This window comes from Nelumbo lutea, chromosome 4 (assembly GCF_056320005.1).
Source record: "Nelumbo lutea isolate HS-2025 chromosome 4, American lotus-T2T, whole genome shotgun sequence".
NCBI classification, from domain to species: Eukaryota; Viridiplantae; Streptophyta; class Magnoliopsida; order Proteales; family Nelumbonaceae; genus Nelumbo; species Nelumbo lutea.
In genome coordinates this window covers 63,760,441-63,773,237 of record NC_142687.1, presented here as the reverse complement: position 1 = coordinate 63,773,237, position 12,797 = coordinate 63,760,441, and positions in this window count along the sequence as shown.

Sequence of the window (12,797 nt, the reverse complement as noted above, 5' to 3'; positions counted from 1 at the left end):
TGCATTGTCAAAGAAATGTATTGATTTTACTGATGTGCCAGTTGTTTTGGAAAACAAGGTTGAAGTAGAAAACATGAAAAAGAAACTATAGCCAGAGATATTTGCATGGTGATGTAATTTGGTTGTAGATGATGATAATATGTATAATTCCGTCAATGTGACTGTTGGTCCCATCCCGATAAATGAAGTAGGTGCGTCAGATTAGTAGTTGGAACTAAAACTTCGGGAGAATGACTGTTTAGCCTATCGTCACTCCTATTTTATAGTTGGGTAGGTGTCATAGATGATGACAATATGTATATTGCTGCAGCCTATTCCTTTTATAGACCTTAGAAAATATTTTGGAAAAGTAAAAGCTAATTAAGATGTTCTAGATTTGTTTTATATTTTCTGTCTTCTCTTCTTACACATTTCTATCTCATTTGTATCGTATTAGGGAAGATGAAATATATTTCTTTACACGAATGAGGTGGCTCATCCCCCAACCAAATAACTAGGGGTATTCACGGGTTGGGTTGGGTTGGTTTGAGTCATTTTCTTTAATTGATCCGACCTAATTAGTTGATTTACTTATTAATTAAACCAAAATTGATAGACCCCAAAGTAAAATCGGCCTAAATATGAAGGGTCGGTTTATCAGTTTAGTCAGTCTTTGTATATATTTTAAATTAAAATATTTATTTCTAAATATCTATTTATATTTAAGTTTATTTTTTTAGTTTTTATGAAAAATCAGAATATATGTAAATCGATTAGTTTTTTTATGTAAAACTGATTTTTTTTTGTCAATATATATTTAAATTTATACAAAACTGAATTAAATATTGTACCATTGTATTCTATTTGTATTGGTTTTACTATTTAGTTTTTATCATAAATAACCATTTTTCTTAAAGTTCAAACAAAACACAAATAATATATATCAATATTTAACTATAGGGTAGGGACTAATTAATAATTACTTAAACATATAGGACCGGTTCGGTTCGGTTGTATGAAAACCAAAACCAAAACGAGTTATCGATTTATTTTCTCATACAAACCAAAACCAGCCGATGGTTTTAAAAAGCCAACCGACTCGGGTTGGGTTAGAGCAGTTTGGTCGGTTTGATACATAATGTGAACACCCCTACCTATAACCCCTCCCCCCTCAACCCAAGTATGGGCGGGATTTGATCCTAAGTTTCTGTTACGACCAACAGGAGACTTATCAATCAGTTGGTTAACACTTTTCTTCAAAGTTTGGGTGCAACACGACAACTTTCTCACATCTTTTCTTTCGACTCCGGATCTTCTGCCCACGCCTACCCACACTACACTACCCCCCGTGAATTGAGAACATCTCTCCCTGATACTCTGCAGAGGATGAGATATTCTCCTTATGTAGCTGCGATTAACGTGGGCAGAGTTCTCGTGAACAGGAGATCCAGACTCTTTCTTTCTTATGGCAAAAATAAGCAAACATTTGATGCATTTTTACTTTTTTTTAACATATTGCAAATTATGTTGGGTCAACAAGTTTACACCTAGCTTTAAAATACAATACATCTTTGTAACAATACTGTGGATGATGAAGTTTGACAATTGACCAAAATTGACGGAGATACATTCTAAAACTTTTATTTCCCTTTTTCGGAGCTTGAATTCAAGGACCGGATGTTTTGGAAATTGTGATCCAAGTTTAAAAGAAACTCTAAAATGATTTATTCAATTCATCATAATTAACATCTCCAAAGACGCCATGGAAATTAAATGTCTAAATTGGAATGTCTGTTTTGTTCAATATTTAATATTTGGATTCAAGCCAAACCAGCCAGGTGGGAGGGATCAAGACAGTTTTTTTAATGACAAATGAGTGAATTTTTATGACGATGTATGTATGTATATATACAGCAATATCACCAGATCATGTATTAACAAGGCACACACTTCGGGTTGGATCAAAATTCAATTTTGTAATAAAAGATTGAAATTTGGCAATATTCGTAATGGCTTGATAATCTAGAATTGATAGATTAACAGCCATGCGTATGTAAGGTGATTTGGGTTATATAAAAGATAAAAGAGAGCACTTTCAAAGGTTATCTTGGTGGTTGGATAAGCTCAAATCTCATTGAGGTTTAATATAAGGTCATTTACTAGAATGCCCCCTATAGTTTTACGGATTTATTTAAATCTAATTTATAATTTTTATTTTATTACAACATCTTTGTAGTTTGCTACCTATTACTTAAACTTTTACTAAGAAATGTTTGTTTTGCCACCTAAAAACATAGTAACATGATCACTTAAGTTGAGGCATGGCCCAATGATTTTTATTTCAAAAATATTTCCAATACTTCTTGATGCAAAAAACAAAATTGACCAAATAAAACCAAATAGAGTGGTTGCTCATGTCTTATCAAGGGTAAAAATGGTATTTTCTTCACTATTTCTTCTCTAAAAGTAAATTCAAGTTATTCTGTTGAAAACTACTTGTGTATAAATGTATTAGGGAAGAGCAAGCCGGTTTATTATTAAATTTAATATTCACATCTCAAAAAAATCTAATAATATAATCCATGATATTTTCTAAAGGCTATGTTTGGTTTGAAGGAAAAGGTAGGGAAAGTAAGGGAAAGGCAGAGAAATCTATACAAGGTTTGTAAAGGTTTTCCTACCTTTCTCTACCTTTTCCTTCAAACCAAATGCAGCCTAAGGGTTGTGATGTGACTAATGTTATCATGTCCAGATGTAATACATTAAAAAAGGGAAGGCAAACTCATCTCATGCGAGGTGTTCAATGCTATTACTCTTTTTCCTAAATGTGTTTGCCAACAACTAAATGTTGTGACATGCGATTTTTGGTGGGGTTGGCATTAGGGGTGAGTAAGTGGGTAGGTTCTACCCGGAATCGAATGAAACTGACCTTGAATTGGCCTTGAATCGACCCTACTTAATCTGTTACAAGGTAGGGTCTGGTTTCAAATTCTTGGAACCTACCCCCATCCAGGTTGGTTCTAGAGTCTAGAGGTTTACCCTACCCGAACCGGCTTTGGAACCGAACTTGCTTTCAAATAAACTCCAAAATATTTTTAAGGATGTGAAGATTTGAGCCCAAGCTCATGGTTATGAGAGTCATGGTCTCACTTGACCATTGAGTTACTTAAGTGACTTGATCATTTGTTTTCAATTTAATATTTGTATGTGTATAATAAATATTGTAAAAGGTAATATTTATAAAATTTAAATTATAATGACAACTTTTCAACCATATATTAATATATTATGATAACCTATATATTAAACTAGCGAGGACCCATGTGATGCACGGGATTTGTTAAGCGAAAGCAAAACAATAGAAACACATAAGAGTATATAATTGTTTTATATTTTTTACTTTTTAAATAATTGATGTACAACTTTTAATATTTTTTTTACAATACAAAAATATAAATAATTAATTTCGTCTAGGCTATTCATCAAATTGATGAAACCGGCCAACCTGACCAACTTAACTTGAGTTGATCGATTTTCTAGTATTTCTAGTTGGTGTTGGTCCAACAATTTCCCAACCCAACCAGGTTGGATTAGCTTTGCTTTAGCCATTTGCAAACTGACAAAAAATGGATGACTCGGCCATAGATATATTAATATTTTATTTATTGGGAATGTTGGAGAGAGAGAGAGAGAGAGATAGAGACAAAGAGAGATTTTAGGTAATTTTTTTTTATGGAGAAGGAGAGCATCTCATTGGCTGTTTCAAAATGTCATGGAATATAAAGTAAAAATTTAAGAAAATGAGAAAATTTGTAGACTGCTGTGTTTTAGTATATACTAGCAAGGACCCGTGCGATGCATGGGTTTTTGTTAAGTGAAAGCTAAACAAAAGAAATACATAAGAGTATATAATTATTTTATATTTTAACTTTTAATAACCAATCCGATCGAAATCGAGCCAAGTTGGTCAGTTTTCTAATAGTTTTGATCAACTTTGGTTTAGAAATTTTCCAAACCAACCAAGTTAGGTTAGTTTCAATTTGGTCACTTGTAAACTGACCAAAACTGAACCATCCCATACATACATACATACATACATACATACATACATATATATATATATATATATATATATATATATATATATATATATATATATATATATATAATATTTTTAATATATATTTTTAATACAAGAAAGTGGAAAGATTCCTATATTTCTTAGTCTAAAATATTTTATATCATAAATTTAAAATTTTTAATTTATTTTTTAATAATACCACTATAATTTATTAAATTTAAATTTAATTTTTAAGTTTAAGTCTTTTGAACAAACAAACCAAACCAAAAATAGACCCAAACCAATACAACCCGAGTTGGCAGGATTTCACTAATAATGGTGAGTCGGTTTCGAGTGACAAACTCCGACCTGACTAGGTTGATTTAGTTGGTGAAACAGCCTACAACCGAACTAAATCGATCCTTGAACACTCCTAATTTTAACTAAATTAATAGTCTAATCTCTAATAAATAACAATAGTTTAATCTCCAATAATTATTGATAATTTTTTGTTAAATAACAAAACAAAAAATAGATTTATAAATAATTATTGAAAACATATTTATCAAAAAAATACAATAAATATTAATTTTAGCATATATAAATATATAATGAATATACACTATTATTGAAAAATTATTACTAATAAATATTAATTTTTTGAAAGATATTTTCTATAATTATTTATTCATATAAGTGAAATTAGTTATTTACAATATTATTTAATTATTTAAATAATATTATTATTTAATTTTTTAAGATATTAATTAATTATTGAATTTAATAATCCATAAGATTATAATTAGTACTATTATTACATAATTCATTATTAATTTTGTAAAATATTATATTATTATTAATATGAATATTATGAAATTTATTATAATTATGTTTCTACTTTTAAGAATTTTTTAAATTTATTACATAATTTTGTTATTTTAATTATTTAAAATTTAGTCATGTTAAATATTTTGTTGTTTAAATATTTAAATAATATCTAAAATATTTAAAAATTTTCATGATTTGAATTTTATTTATCTTAACAGTTATTACATAATATTAAATATTCTGTTCTATAATTATTTAACTATTGTTAATGTTTTAGTATTTAAGATATTTAGTTTTTGAAATATTTAAATGATGTTTTATTTTTTAATGTTAAATTTTTATGTATTCGTAACGAGCTACTGAAAGGGGTGCAACGGCAAATTGGTGATAGATGGCAAATTAATGCTTTATATGATCATTGGATCTCGTACACTTTTGATGGCCAACTCTACTACAATACTCCCTTATTGAATGATTTCAAGGTGGCGGATTTGATTAATTGCAATTCACCTCAGAAATCTGAATTGCAGCCCGCCCTAGTTTATTAGTAGCCTCCTATGAACCGCATCCTGTCCATAAATTTGGCATTAATTCACGGGCAGGATTCAGTCCACCTCTAGAAATCCTAGCTCCACCCTAGGGGTGGATTGAACTATAAAAGCCCCTTGTTTTTATGACAATGTTTAACAAATTCATTGCCTTGCTGTTACTAGGCTTTTTATCGAGACACTCTCTCATTAGAGATGACCTCTGTCCCATGTGTAGGAGGGATATGGAAATCATAAATCACCGGTTCCTCAACTGCCTAACCAGTCTAGGCCCGAGTTAACAGTTTACACTATTTCGGGCTCTAGTTTCGGATTGAGCCCATTGAAAATTTGACAAAATCCCAATCCTAACTCGAAAAAGTTGTGCCCCTACTAACCAGTCATGAAGCCAGTGTGGTTTGAAGTTCTTTATTTTCCTTGCCTAAATTCCTACCTAGGTGAATTCACATCTGTGCCCCATAGCATATCTCAATTGTGTATAGGGAAAATCTCTTACTGACAACTTCAGGAAATGTTCCCAATGCACACTGAGATATGCATGTGGGATGCAGATGTGATCTCCATGTAGATTGGAAACTGTGAAAGTGAATAGCTGATTGAAACACAGTATGTGTTTCATCCCGTTGGCGTTTGTTTGTACTTTTTCACTTTAAACGTTTTTTGTTTTTGTTATTTGGTTGAACTTCACTATAAACGTTTTTTATTCTTCACTTCAGATTAATACTCATTAAAGTGTCACATCAGCATTTGGTTTCAAGAAACGTTAGGACGTTGGGGGAACCAGAATTTGATGTTTCTCCAAATGCCCCGTACACAAAAATCAAAGCATTTCAGTTTTCTTCTATTTATTTGATAAACAGTAAAACCAAACAGTTGTTTCATTTTGCTTCATCTGCGATAAACGCCAATGTCTATGTGGCACTGATGTGGTGCATTTTTTCAATAAACGCCAACGGAACCAAACATCTCCATAGTAACAACTCTGATTCTTCCATCCTCTTCCGTTGTGCTACTGTTTTATGAAATGCTTGGAAGTAGCGGCATAAAACAGATTTTGAAGGTATTACTTTTACTCCCATGGATGTGATCATTAGTGCAAATTTCCAAATCATGGAGTTACTTGCACTCTCTTTACAACCATCTTCTTCATCTCTAATATCTCCACTTCCAGTCCTATTACTTCCAACACGAGTTGGACACCCTATCTCAAGGTATTTTGGAGATTAAATGTGATGGTACATCTTTTCCAACGAAGTCAGGTGCAAATTTTGTTACTAAGGCTTAGTTTGGAAGGAGTATAAATACAAATAAGTACAGTGCAAATATATATAAAATAATACAAAATATAAGGTTTTGTACTCTATATTTATATTTGTATTCCTCTGAGCCTAGAGTTTTAATAGGGGTGGATTCGAGTCGAACCGAGCTTAATAGTATCAGGCTCGAGCTCGGCTCAAGACTATTCTACAAGGCTCGGGCTTGAGCACGGCTCGAGTAAAAAATTCATAAGCTCGAGCTCGATTTTGAGAAAAAATATTTTATAAAAATAAAAACTATATATAAAAAACTATTTTATATTTAAAATTTTTAAAAATATAATAATTAATAATTATAATATTTTTATTATATATATTATTTTCTATAATTTTATATACATATATATATATAATTCGAGCCGGCTCGCGAGCCTCACGAGCCGAGCTTTACTAGGCTCAAGATCGAACTGCTCGTGAAAAGCTCGACTCGTTGCCACCCCTAAATTTTAAGGATCAGTTTGTTTATGGAAGAGCTGTTAGATTATCTCCAGTGTCAACAGAGGAATCTGAACATTTTAGACTACGTTTGGTTTGAAGGAAAAGGTAGGGAAAAGACGAATAAGGTAGAGAAACCTTTACAAAGCTTTTATAGGCTTTCTTATCTTTCCCTTTATTAATTTCCCTACTTTTTTCTTCAAACCAAACACAACTAGCCTTAGTATCCTTTACGCTATTCTATTCGCCAAGGAAGTGGATATCACACCAATCCAGCTTGAAACTGATTGCCCTTATCTTATTCCAACTTCTGCTGGCAAATACACCCAATCCAAGCACCAAGGAATATTGCTAGTATGGTAGGAGATTGATTGTACCATCCGTTACACTCCTAGGAGCGCAGACAGGGTGGCCCACAACATTACAAAGTTCGCTTATTTGATTCAAAGCTAAAGTATTCATGTTGCCCCCAACCTAGCCCAGCATGGATCCACCACCTGGGCCTCGTACAATGGGTCATGTCGGACATGACCTTTTAGGGTTTCTAGGCTAGGCTAGGCAGGCAGGGCTTGTCCAGACCCGCATGCCAGCCCCGGCCCCACCCGCTACAGTGTCTTGACCATTAGATGTGTAAGTAGTCTGCTACAACCCAGTGTCAAGGTCTCTGCCACACCCTCTAACAATAACCAACAACATTAGAAGCATCTCCTTTAAGAATGATGCTTATTTCAAGATTCAAGTGCATACCCAACTTCAACCCTTCATAACAAGCCTAGATCATTGTCTCTTCATGACTCCAGGCTATCAGGAGTGTCAACGGACCAGTTTTGGGTTAGACTCCATCCAAATCAAAATCCATTTGGATGGATTGGATGGACCAATGAGACACTAAATTTGAACGGATTGGACGGATCAGTATGAAATATTGGATTGGACCTGATCCGTTCATGGATCCATTGATAGAATATTAGAATATAGGGGTCAATAAACCAAATTTGAGTTGAAATCAATCTAAATTAACATGAATTTAAACAGATTGGACAGTCTTTAGACTGGTCCAAAATATTCACTGGACTGGGTTGAACCAGGCCCATTTATAATGGACTCACATTGGACTGGACCTGATTGAACCAAATCCAGTCCAATTGACACCCCTACAGGCTACTACACTGCCTTGACCCTTGAGCATCTGCTCCCTTAATCCAAAGTTTGCAACGATAATGGGGAATCATTACCATTATCGCAAGGACCCTGAGAGGGTGAATTCAAGTCAACTATGAGAATGTGCAAACATGTATGGAATATACGTGTGAAGTGCAAGTTAGCCACGATGATAGTGGTGGCTGGGAATTTACATTTGAAAGTATTCAATATGGATGATATGCGCAAGGTAGTAGATGGGGGACTCTGGTTCATTGGAACCAATTGGATGTTTGTTGAATCGTAGAGGGACCCGAAAGCTGGAGAAAAATAAAATTAAAAATCTGGCATTAAAAAGTTTTCCATCCGTCTTCGCATTCACCTATGAAAACCTTACCATCCTTTTGCGGCCTAGTGGGTCATATAAGCTGTTCGAGCACGGTTTGGTTTGGTCTAAATTGAGCTTTGAGTTGAATTCGAGCTTAATATATAGGATCATTTGCTAATCGAGCCGAGTTTGAGCTTATTAAAGTTCAGTTCACAAGCCTATGTCACCTCAGCTATTGAGGGAGACCTCGGCTATTGAGGGTGACCTCAACTTGGAACCTTGGCAACTAAAGAAGACCTCAGCTGCTAGGGAAACCTTAGCTCGGTACTTCAGCAGTTGAGGGAGGCCTCGGCTCGGCACCTCAGCAACTGAGAGAGACCTCGGCTCAACACCTCAACTGCTAGGGAGACCTTAGCGTGACACTTGAGCAGCTAAGGAAGACCTGCAATCAAAAATAGCCAAGCTCAAACTTCCAAACTTTTTCCTCGAGATCAAGTCTTTAATTTGAATTGAGTTCAAACTCTAGCCTGATGGTTTGTGAATGAGCCGAGCTCAAATAACCCAATATTCAGCTCGGCTCGGATGGAATCCACCCCTACCAAGAACTAGCTAGGAAGCTGTGCTAAAAGAGATGGAGAAGAGGAAAATAGACGCGCTAGGGGACTGACTAGTGCTGAATTCACTAGTATATAGCTGGTATGAAGACTCTGAAAACGACAATATTAGTAAAAAACAACAACATGCATTACAAGTTACTTCATGGAAGAAGTAGTTGAAGGTCGTCGAAAAGGAAACAAACCGATTCGGATACTGGGTCAACTCGGAAAAGAATGGCCAAACGTAGAAAAAATCAAACCAAATTTTATATAAGCCTAACCTGTCAGCGGAAATCCCAAGGCATAACCTACAACAACCTTACACAACAACAGGCTCAAATAGAAGGGGTAGACCCTTTAAATGTGAAACTTCACTAAAGTCGATGCAGCCACCCCAGTCACAAATGAGAGCCAGGAACAATCTATTTCGTTTTCGTCTCAGGATTAGTTACAAACAATTGAACCTAAATGATTTTGATAATAGGGCCACTCCCTCAAGTCTTTTCTTTAGCTTGAAGAAGCCAACTGGTGGAAATATTAAAGCTCATGGAAACAAAGGTGGTCTAGTTTGTTACTGGAAACATAATATTCAAGTGAAGGTGGACTATGTTGCAAGTAATCTTGTTTCATGGAGCAATTAGCAATCAGTGATTGCCCAATCAAGTGTCCAGGTGGCAAGCATCAGGCTATGGCACATAGAGTTTCAAAAGACGGTGGATTTGATCTTTGCTAGAAGAATTAGGGATAGTACAGCTCTATTGTGATAATCAAATGATCATAACCCATAACCCAATTCATGACAAACGAAACACGGGTTTACAGAGAGCATGTAGTTGCAGAAGTCTGTCTTATTTTAGCTGAGATGGGCAGCAGGTGGTTGATGTCTTCACAAAAGGAGCCAGCAAGATGAAGCTTGGTCGTTGTGTAGGCAAGCTGAGAGTAATCAATTTATGTGCTTAGTTTTGAGGATGAATATTAGAATGTTCTCTGATTTTATTCATCTTTTATGAGAGCCAATCAAACCTCAACGGGCTTTTGAAGCATAAAATTTCCAAGATGCAACAATAGGCTTCAGCCACAAATATTAACAAGCAAATAAACAAGACAAAAATATAACAAGAAGCAACAAGTAGTTATAGTATGGTTGCTGGATATGGCAGAAATAAGAAAAATATTCAACTTAATGTGTTCTCCACAAGACCTGTTGACACCCTTTTATAGACCCAAAGTATAAACTTCCTATTCAAACGAGGATACTATAACTGAGTTCACATCTCCGCCCCCACAAGGAGCCACCCCACAATTACATCTCCCAATGATTGTATCAGTCCTGATGGAAATGTTCCTAATATACAGTGGAGATGTGCTCTGCCCCACTACGTCTCACAGTACATCTTTCAATGATTGTACCAGTCCTGATGATGTCATCATCGGGAAATGTTCCCAATATACATCCGAGATGTGCTGTGGGGCGAAGATGTGATCTCACTAACTCCCTAATTCAACTAAACATAGAAACTAGGAATTACTAAAAATAGCAAGTCCATCTTTTACTATTGTTGAAATCTGTTAGTTAGTCTCCTTATTTAATTCTTTGTTATATTTCTGTTCTTGAGTGCCGCAGGGGGCATTCTTGTAGTTTTACTTCCTTTTATTATTAGTTCGGACTTCTTCATTTCTTGGGATGATTTTGGTCCTACAATTCTTGGGATGGTTTACAAGCAATCGAGACTTCATTTCTTCAACTTGTTCAATGAGCTGCAACTCTCAGTTGCTTCTCTCAGCCAAGGTGTTTGTCATAATGCCTAAGAGAAGTCATAGCAATATTTCCATGAAGGGAGCATATTTCGGTACGTACTCTTGTTATTTATTTTGACCCTCCACTGGATCCTTGGTGTTTGCTTGCAGTTTTAGTAAAAATGAAAATTTGTGTTTGGAATATCCCGGGAGGAGGTGGGAAAGAAAAACAGTTGAAAATCAAAAACTTCATTAAACAACATAGACCAAACATCATACTTATGCCTGAAACCAAATTGAACATGGAAGAAGGATAATAGTAGAAGCATAGGGGACGAAGGGTGGCCTAATATGTGGTTGGAAGGAGGAATTAGACATTGAAGTTGAAGAGCAATGCCCCAAATATATCAATTTAATCAGAAAAAAAAAAAAAAATTGATTGTGTAACCTCTATATGGCCCATCCATGAAGTAAGTATGGAAAAAATTCTGGGAACATTTGAAGACGCAGTGAAATGCCATTGAGCTCCCATGGTTGATTATGAGAGACTTTAATGACTTAGTCAATTGGAAAGAATACAAGGGACATTGCCAAAACTCTTCAAGAAAAGTTTCAAAATCTCTAGAAGAGTTTAGAAGAGATAAAAGGTTGATGGACTTAGGGTTCATTGGACTAGCTTTCACTTGGTCAAACAATCAAGAAGGGTGCAGTCATGTTAAAGAGAGGCTGGACAAAGCTTGGGAAAATGGCCTATGGTGGGAACTTTTCAAGGAAACGAAAGTTTGGCATTTAACGGCACCGGGATCTGATCATCTACCCATTCTACTCCACATCTCCAGTACTACAAAAAAGAAAAAGGAATTTCCACTTTCAGCCATTTGGGTGGAAAACGAGAAATGTAGTCTATCTGAACTCACAAATCACAATGTTGCGATCATTATCAGACAGTAAGGGACTTTCTTGATTTGATAACTGTTTTCCAACTCTTTGAATAACATTCTAAATACTCTTCTCCCCCCAAAACAAGAATTCCCAATGTTTTGCCCTCCTGTATTTACAATCTTTTACAGTCTTTTCCAAATCAACCGATTTTGCAATAACATGTGATGTAAATTGCTAGATCTATTATATATAATTCATATGACTCAGTCAAATCATTCACCCCAATGGTCAAACCTTTTAGCCCATGACCCGCCAAGCATTCATGTTTTTTTTTTTTTATTATGATTCTGAAAATTCTGAAAAGACATGATACTGAAAAAGCATATAATTAACAAATTACTGACATCATAAAAACGACAATCAATCAACAATTGAGTGGGTTTTTATCAAATATATAGATTTAGTTTTACAGAAAAGTACACTGCAGCCCACTGCAGAATTCTGAATTTCACAGACCTACAATAATTCAAAATGTCAAATACCCCCACCCTAAACATCAATACCCGCCCGTGTATCGACATCAATTCCGAGCTAGTACCTATTCCAACTGTACGGTGGGGCTAAGAATTTTGACGGTGGGCTAATTTATCAAATTACTCTCAGATTTATTTGAGCTTTCCTGCCATATCATGCCTATCATATTTTTTCTACTGCATCCATAGATATCGAAGACATATCCCCATTCCTCTCTTAAAATTGGTTTTTCATTTTCTTTTACTTTGAACCTGCTGACACAAGCCTATGATGGTTTTGACATATTTGTCAACTTTGACATCTTTTATCATTGATAGGGTTGCAATCAGTATCTTTTTGACCAAATCCAAGTTCTATCCTATTAAAGTTCTTTTTCTCATTTTACAAGTCTAAGGTAAAGTAAGGATTATATTA